Consider the following 9,462-nt stretch of genomic DNA (forward strand, 5'->3'; position numbering starts at 1 on the left):
GCTGTTGTATTCCTTGTATTATACGTGAATAACATCCTCCTAATTAGATATTCCCATGCTTACTTCGGTCAAGGTATGGTTGTCTAAGGAATTCTTCATGAAAGACCTTGGAGAAGCATCCTACATTTTGGGGATTAAGGTCTATAGAGATAGATTTAAAAGGATGCTTGGCCTATCACAGAAAATGTACATAGAGAAAGTGCTGAAGAGGTTCAGCATGAAAAACTCTAAAAGGAGATTGCTACCCCTTAGGCATGGTATTAATCTCTCCAAGAAGATACGCCCCAACATATTTGAAGAGATTCAACGCATGAGCAAGATCCCTTATGCTTCGGCTATAGGAAGCTGAGTACATTGCCTCCTCTGAAGCTACAAAGAAAGTATTCTGGTACAAAATATTTGTTGAAGAGTTAGGCGTAATGTCATCAGATGCCATCACACTCTACTGCGACAACAATGACACCATAGCACTAGCTAAGGAGCCGAGGTCTCACCAGAAGTCCAAGCACATAGAGCGGCGATAACATCTGAAATGCGACTACCTCGAAAAAAATGTATATAGAGGTGCAGAGAGTAGACTCCACAGACAACGTGGTAGACCCATTCACTAAGCAGCTCAGTCAATAAAAGATAGAAGCACATCTTGAGAAGATGGGGCTTAGATATATGTGTAATTAGTTTTAGTGCAAGTGGGAGATTGTTAGAAGTATGCCCTACAAGCCAATTTGGCAGACGCATTGTATTTGTTCTGGGGCATGCAATTTGTACTTGATCTTTTTATTAATTAATAAAATTGGGCATTTTGTTCATTCATGTTATTGTGTGTTCATAAATTGTCCTACGAATTAATAAGATAATAACACATATTCTCAAGAGTTGAGAATTTGAGATATGTGTCATTAGGTATTTAATTTCTAAATTGCTCCTTATCGATGGATCATCACGAAGGACGGCGATCGATCCGATGATATTAGTGCGCAGATCACTTTTCTTAATAGACAAGTCTTAAATCTACAATGTGGGGACACTAGAGTAATTGTGCAAGTGCTTATTAGAGAACAAGGGAACTGAGCGTGACCAAAGCAGGAAGTCACTTGAATATCTATCCACTCGTCAGTGACTTACTAGATGCTATAGTTGTATGACTAGTATTTAGACCTGTGGTGCCTTAGCTAATCACGGTGAGGTTGCTGTAGTTTGACGAGCACATAAACATAGGCCCTAAGGATCCTTGTAGTGTAGATTGGTTGCAGTAGGTTCGATATCGGATTAAGGTTGCATCTAGATAGGATCTGTTGCCCAAGGTGACAAGCCAAGAGGGGGGGGTAAATTGGTTTCTTTTAATTTTAATTATCTTACTTGTGTTAAATGATGAGTTAGTAAACTTAAACAACTCACAATACAAACAACAAGAAATATAGTGGTTCGGTGCTCTCCTTAGCACCTACGTCCACTCCCCAAGCGACCCCTTAGAAATTCACTATAATCCCGCGGATTACAGTTGGATTGTTTTCCGGGCTCACAATCCAAAAACCTTTACACTTTGGTTTTCCGGATTCACCAAAAACCTATGTTGGTTTTATGGGCTCACAAACGAACCTATGTTGGTTTTTCGGGCTCACCAACGAACCTTTACAATTGATTTTCCGGGTTCACCAATCAACCTATTCTGTTGGTTTTGCGGGCTAACCAACCAACCTTTACAAGTAGTTTAACAAATAAAGGAAGAAGATTTAAACTCCTAGATGAGCAAATAAAACAATGTAATCTACAAAGAAGAGTTTAGAAGGTATTTATCGCTTGTAGTGACTTCTCTCTTCTTTGTCAAGGATGCTTCACTCTTCAAGGGAGGATGGAGCTCTTGATGACTCTTTGAATCTGCTCAACCCCTTTCTTTGATTCTTGAATGAAGTACTTGGATGAAGAAGATTAGGGCACTTTCTCTTTCTTGTGTACTCTTTGATATTCTTTAAAAAGGATATTCTATCTGATGAATAGTGCCACTTTAAATAGTTTCCTACATCCATTGGACAAGCCCCAATGGTTAGAATTCAAAAACTAGCCGTTACTCACTTTTGGAAGGACAAAAAGTACTTCTGCTTAACTAGCCGTTATGCTTCTGCCCGTGTTTGGGTCGGCTCAACCTGTCCTTGGGTCGACCGAACTTTCACTTGGGTCGACTCAAACTTTTCTTGGGTCGACCCTCTCAGAAATACAGAAACTTGCAATTCAGCCTTCCTTCACTTGGGTCGACCCAACCTTTCTTTGGGTCGACTTAAGGTTCAGTTGGGTCGACTCAACTTCTTCTTGGGTCGACCCTAACAGGGTTTCCAGAGAACCTTTTCTGTCTTCTGTTCTGTCTTGCCTTTGGGTCGACCCACTCAGGGTTTGGGTCGACTCAAGCTTGGGTCGACTCAACTTTATCTTGGGTCGACCCTCTCAGTAAATCCAGAGAACCATTTTTTGAGTTGTTTGAGGATCTTGATGTTTGGGTCGACTCATGCTTTCCTTGGGTTGACCCAACTCTCTGTTCATCTGTGCCATTTTTGCAGAAGTGTGCCAAATGCTTTCTTGATGTGCCGGAATCGACCCAATCATCCTTTGGGTCGACTCAATCCACACTTTGCTACATCTCAAGGTTAGATTCATTCATATACACAATGAAATGTATCTATATCAATTTATACAAATATACTGAGAGTAATAGACTTATAAATGAAGTATCGATTTAACTTATAACATACTCTAGATAATTGCTTGTTAATCATCAAAAGAACACTATCATCCTCAATCTCCCCCTTTTTGATGATTACAAAATAAAGAGTATGAGCCTATTGATACTTATCTTAAAATTAGTTTTAAAAGGGCTTAACTTGCTGAAATTCAGCTTTTCAAAATATAAGAGTGAAGTCTCCCCCTATATCATTCAAATGTTGCCAATTTGACTTTTTTGAATTGCTCCCCCTTTCATTTATAATTCTTTAAAGATGAAACTCCAAAAATTTGAGTTAAAACATGAGTTTCAGGTTATGTATCGAGGTGTGAAAGGTGCGTGCCAAATTCTGAAATTCTATGTGCCAAATTCTGAAATTTGATAGAAATATTTGATTTGATCATTTTAATTGTTACAAATTGCTCCTCCTTGGATGTATATGATTTTCAATTTGTTTTACAAGTTATTTCTTTTTCTTTCTTTACTTCTCCTCTTATTGCTCTATCTTTACTTCTCCCCCTATTACTCTTTCTTTACTTCTCCCCCTTTTTGTTATCATCAAATAGGTGCATGGGAAAAGGCACAAAAAAAAAAATAACAAACATTCAAACTTCATTGATCAAAATAGGAACATTTTAGTACATTCATGTCAAAAACAAAAGCAAATACAATGTTCCTCAATCAAAGTTTAAAGATACATGATAAACACAAAATACATATGAGAACTAGATATCTAGCCTAGGCTCTAAACAGAAATGCTAATATCAGCCTAGGGAGTATCTAATGGCTGGGATCTAGTCCTCATCCTCCTAGTGTATGTGGCGAGGGGAGGTCGAGCCTGGTGAGACTGTGTCTGGCGTGGAGCACGACGAGCTGGATGACTCTGTGCCGAAATCTCTGACTCAGCAGCCTGTGGCACAGATGGTCCATGGGTCTCTCTCTCTCTCCGGAGTGCTCCTATCTGCTGCCTCAGATCACTGATCTCAGCAGACATGATGTCCAGTCGGCTCGTCAGCCCATCAGTAATAGTCCTCGCTTGAGCTGACATACTATCTAATCTGCTCGTCAGCCCGTCAGTGATAGTCCTCGCCTGAGCTGACATGATCTCAGTCATCCTACTCCAGAACTCATCTGTATCTCTCGGAGGAACAGATGACGATGGTCCAGCCTCCGAAGGTGCAGTAGGATGATCCATATGCTCCTCATCCTCAGGGATAGGGTCTCCATGATCTGGTGCATCACCCTCTGGTGCCTCACCCTGAATCCCTGCTCCAGTATTAATCCACTGCCCGTTCACTTTCTCATATCCCATGCGTATAAGTGTCCATGCAGTGTATGTGTCAGTATGAAGCAGACTCCTGGATGCCTCCCCCTCGACAGATATACCGTGCTGTCGAAAAATCAACGTGAGTATCATACCATAAGTAGTAATACTCTGGAGTTGCAGATTACTTTCCTCATCTGCTTCAGTATCATGGCCGAAAGATTCAGGGGAATACCCTGAATAATATACTCCATCACTACTAGATCTCGCTCTGTGATGAGATCGAATCTCCCGCTCTTTGGAAATAAAATTCTATTTATGATGCTGAGCAATAATCTCATTTCAGCAGATAAAGAGCTTGCTATTACCTTTTCTGAGAAGTCAAAGTCCTCATTTTCCATAATCAACTGCAGAGCTCTCATCTTGTTTTCTGGCTTTTCCGGAGTGGCTCCTTTGCAGGGAAGATAAAGTAGCTCACTCAAACTTTCCTCGAAAACTCGAACCCTAACTCCTCGAACTTCCGAAATAAGCCCTCCCATTCCAGTTTTAAGGAAGGCATAGAACTCCCGAACTAATCCGGGGTAAATCATCACATCTAGGGAGCAAAGATACTCCCAACCTTGCCTTTGGATCCATTCCCTCAACCGGAACCCTTCTTGATCAAAGAACTCGGAATGGATCCTTCTCCCCGTTGTAACTGGTCTCCCCGCAAATCTTGCAAGTATAACTGAGGGGGAAGGAGGAGGAGGTGGCTCCGCACGTGCCTCACGTTGTGGAGACATTGTAGATGGCTCCGTAGGTTGCCTTTCCTCACGTTGGATCCGTGAGACTCTTCCGGATCTCTTGGCTACGGCTCTTTTGGGTCCCATTTCTCCAAGATCTTAAGGTAATCTACTGTTTGGAGGAGTTTGGAGAGTGGAGAATAGAGTATTCAGAAGAGGACAAGGACAAATAGTGCCCTAATAGAGCTCTCGGGTCCCCCTTTTAACAGTGGGGTCCCAACGTTGGGTCGACTCAAGAAATTTCTCGGGTCGACTCAACGTTGGGTCGACCCTAATCTGGTTGGGTCAACCCAAGTGCAGAATTTTTCTTTTCTCTTCCTTTTTGCTTCTAAAAATTTTTCTTGCTTCCAATCCTTATAAATTCTTTCTAGGACAATGATACATGAGTAAGGAATCTATAGATAACAAGTATGACTCATGTTTCATGGGTTTTTTGAAATTGAAGGAATGTATCATGAGACTACTTGCTCCCTTTTATATTTCTTCAATAAAAAGGATCACATATGCCTAATTCCCTCCTTAGCGTGCAGAATCTATCTTCACTCAAGGATTTTGTAAATATGTCGGCTAATTGTTTTTCAGTGCATATATGTTCAATACATATGTTTCCATTTTGCACATGATCCCTAATAAAATGATACCTTATTTCTATGTGTTTGGCTTTAGAATGCTGAACTGAATTTTTAGTAAGATTTATGGCACTAGTATTATCACACTTAATAGGAATATTATCTAGCTTAACTCCATAGTCCTCTAGTTGTTGCTTAAGCCATAGTACTTGAGCACAACAACTACCAGCAGCTATATATTCAGCTTCAGCTGTGGACAGTGCCACTGAATTCTGCTTTTTGCTAAACCATGATACTAAGTTATTTCCTAAGAATTGACATGTGCCACTTGTGCTCTTCCTATCTAATTTGCATCCGGCAAAATCAGCATCTGAATATGCAAGCAAATCTAGACAGGAGTCTCTTGAGTACCATAATCCTATATTGGTAGTTCCTCTTAAATATCTAAGGATTCTTTTAACAGCACTTAAATGTGACTCCTTAGGATCCGATTGGTATCTAGCACATATTCATACACTAAATACGATGTCGGGTCTACTAGCAGTAAGGTAGAGTAAGGATCCAATTAGTCCTCTATAGAGCTTAATATCAATACTCTTTCCTTTTTCATCTTTGTCTAGCTTACTAGTAGGATTCATTGGAGTGCCTACTCCCTTATGATTTTCATTCCCAAACTTCTTTAGTATTTCCTTTGTATACTTAGTTTGATGAATGAAAATGCCTTCCTTAGTTTGTTTGATTTGTAATCCTAGAAAGAAACTTAGTTCTCCCATCAAACTCATTTCGAATTCTCCATGCATTAAATCAGCAAATTCTTTGCAAAGAGTATCATTTGTGGCACCAAAGATTATGTCATCTACATATATTTGTACCACTAATAGATTTTTATCCTTTCTTTTGAGAAATAGAGTTTTATCTACATTTCCTCTACTAAAGTCATTATTAAGCACAAATTTGCTAAATCGATCATACCAAGCCCTAGGTGCTTGCTTTAATCCATATAATGCCTTATGTAGTTTAAACACATGATTTGGCAATTCATGATTCTCAAAACCAGGAGGTTGTTCTACATATACTTCCTCCTCAATAAAACCATTTAAGAATGCACTCTTCACATCCATTTGATACAATTTGAAATCCATGAAACATGCAAATGCTAGAAGTAATCTAATAGCCTCTAATCTAGCTACAGGAGCAAATGTTTCATCAAAATCTATTCTTTCTTCTTGATTGTATCCCTTAGCTACAAGTCTAGCCTTATTTCTTATAACTAACCCATTTTCATCTAATTTATTTCTAAATATCCATTTTGTTCCAATTACTGAGTTATGCTTTGGTCTTTCAGTTAATGTCCATACTTTACTTCTTTTGAATTGATTTAATTCTTCTTGCATGGCATTTATCCAATTAGTATCTTTTTCAGCTTCTTCATAAGTCTTAGGCATTTAAGTTTCTAAGAGATGATCGAGTTCTTACCCCTTGAGATGGATCACCAATGATTAAGTCTTTAGGGTGTCCATATGCATACCTCCATTCCTTTGGCAAGCTTTGGGATTGTGGTGGCACGCAATCATCTCCCTTATCTTGAATTGGCACGTCATCAATATTCAACTTTTCAAAGTCGATAATTCCTGTATCATCATCAACAATATTTTCTTTTCTAGCAGACTCACTATCAGACTCATCAAATATAATATTGACTGACTCTTCCACTACTAGAGTTCTTTTATTGAATACTCTGTATGCCCTGCTAGATGTGGCGTATCCTAAGAAGCTACCTTCATCTGACTTGGCATCAAATTTACTTAGATCCTCCTTGCCATTGTTTAAGATGAAACATCTACATCCAAATACTTTAAGATATTTAGCAGTTGGTTTCTTATTCTTCCAAAGTTCATAAGGAGTTTTCTTGGTTATTGGTCGTATTAAAACTCGATTTAGAATATGGCGAGCAGTGCTTATAGCTTCAGCCCAAAAGTACTTTGGAAGATTTGACTCACACAACATCGTGCGTGCCATTTCTGCCAATGTCCTATTTTTTCTTTCAACAACCCCATTTTGTTGAGGCGTTCTAGGTGCTGAAAATTGATGTGAAATACCATTTTTAGTACAAAATTCTTCAAAGTGTTGATTTTCAAATTCAGTACCATGATCACTTCGAATTGCTACTAAGGTGAGTTTCTTTTCATTTATGATATTATTATATAGTTTCAAGAATTCTGAAAATGCTTCATTCTTATGTGCCAAAAATGAAACCTATGTATATCTTGAAAAATCATCAACAATAACTAGTCCATACTTCTTCCCTCCTAGACTCGCAGTTCTAGTGGGTCCAAATAAATCCATGTGTATAAGTTCAAAAGGCCTAGTTGTTGATACTATATTCTTTGATTTGAAAGATGATTTAGTTTGTTTTTCCAAAGAACATGGTCCACAGATTTTGTCCTTTTCAAAAATCAATTTTGGCACATCCTTTATTAATTCCTTCTTGACTAGTTTTGAGATTAATTCCATACTAGCATGTCCTAGTCTACGATGCCAAAGCCAACTTGTTTCATTTTTCTTTTCTTCATTAGTAATTAAGCATAATCCATTTTTCTTGCCTAAATCATGAAGATCTACCAAGTAAATATTTCTTTGCCTTTGTCCTACAAGTACAATGCTATTATCTTTAGGATTTGTGATTATGCATACAGATGCTTCAAATGTGGCTTTAAACCCTTTATCACAAAATTGACTTATGCTAAGCAGATTATGTTTCAATCCCTTAACTAATAAGACATTTTCTATAAAAATAGATGGAGTAATGAAAATTTTACCCTTTCCAATGATATGCCCTTTACCATTGTCTCCATAGGTTACTACTCCACCCTTCTTTGATTCCAAGGTGACAAATTGATCTACGTCACCGGTCATGTGTCTTGAACAGCCGCTATCTAGATACCATCGTTTTTTCACTTTATCAGCTGCAAGACACCCCTGCAATCAAGATCAAGAAAGAGCTTTAGGTACCCAAACTATGTTGGGTCCTTTAGGGTTAGTACTTGATGTTCCTTTTGGAATCCAAACTTTCTTGAATTTAATCTTTTGATTATTACTTAATTTGTTTTGACTGGACTTTCTATAGTTACATTCATATGCTCTATGTCCTAATTTATTGCAGCAATGACAAGTAATATTTTTATTTTTAGCTTTTACAAAAATGTTCTTTAAGAATTTTTGTTTCCTATTTGTTTTATATCCTAAACCAGCCTTATCATATACAGCTTTTTGACTATCAAGAATCATATTTAGTTTGGTAGAACTAAGTGTAAACTTATCTACCAAGGATTTATATTTTTCAGCATCTTCTTTTAACTTGATATTTTCAGCAATTAGATTCTTAGTTTCGTTTGTAAGTTTCCTACTTAATGTTTCATAGTTATGAGATAGTTTTAACTTATCTTTGACAAGAGATTGATTTTCTTCTTTTAGAACTTTATTTTTATTGATTAGTTTCTTATGTTCTTCCATGAGTTCTAAGAATGCATCATGTAATTCATCAACAGTAAAATCACAGTCAAGTTCAGAATCTACCTCATCGTCATTGGTCATATGACACATTTGGGTCGTCTCTTGATGATCTTCCTCTTCCGAACTTGACTCCTCACTTTCACTCCATTCAGCCATGAAGTTCTTCTTTTTCAGTTTTCTTGCCATCCATTTCAAATCTGGGCAATCTATCTTATAATGCCCGGGTTTGTTACACTCATGGCAAATAGGAGTTTCTTTTTCCTTTTCTTTGTTCTTACCCTTTTCTTTGCTTGAGCTACCTTTGAGGAAGGGTTTCTTTCTATAAAATCTATTCTTACCTCTCATAAATTTTCTGAATTTTCTTCCAAGCATAGCCATCCCTTCTTCATCAAATTCATCATCATCATCTGAATCTTCCGATTCAGTTTGTTGTTTAGGGGTGGTAGTCTTTAGGGCAATGGGCTTTCTTCTCTTAACCTCATCTTCTGAATTTTGCCTCATTGTCAATTCATGGGTCATGAGTGATCCTAGAAGCTCCTCTAATTGCAGTGTGTTGAGGTCCTTAGCTTCCTGAATTGCGGTTACCTTGGCCTCCCAAATTCTTGGTAGAGACCTGAGAAT

This window comes from Phoenix dactylifera, chromosome 2, assembly GCF_051530095.1.
Source record: "Phoenix dactylifera cultivar Ajwa chromosome 2, Ajwa_hap1_PhDact_Kaust_v1.1, whole genome shotgun sequence".
Taxonomy (NCBI): Eukaryota; Viridiplantae; Streptophyta; class Magnoliopsida; order Arecales; family Arecaceae; genus Phoenix; species Phoenix dactylifera.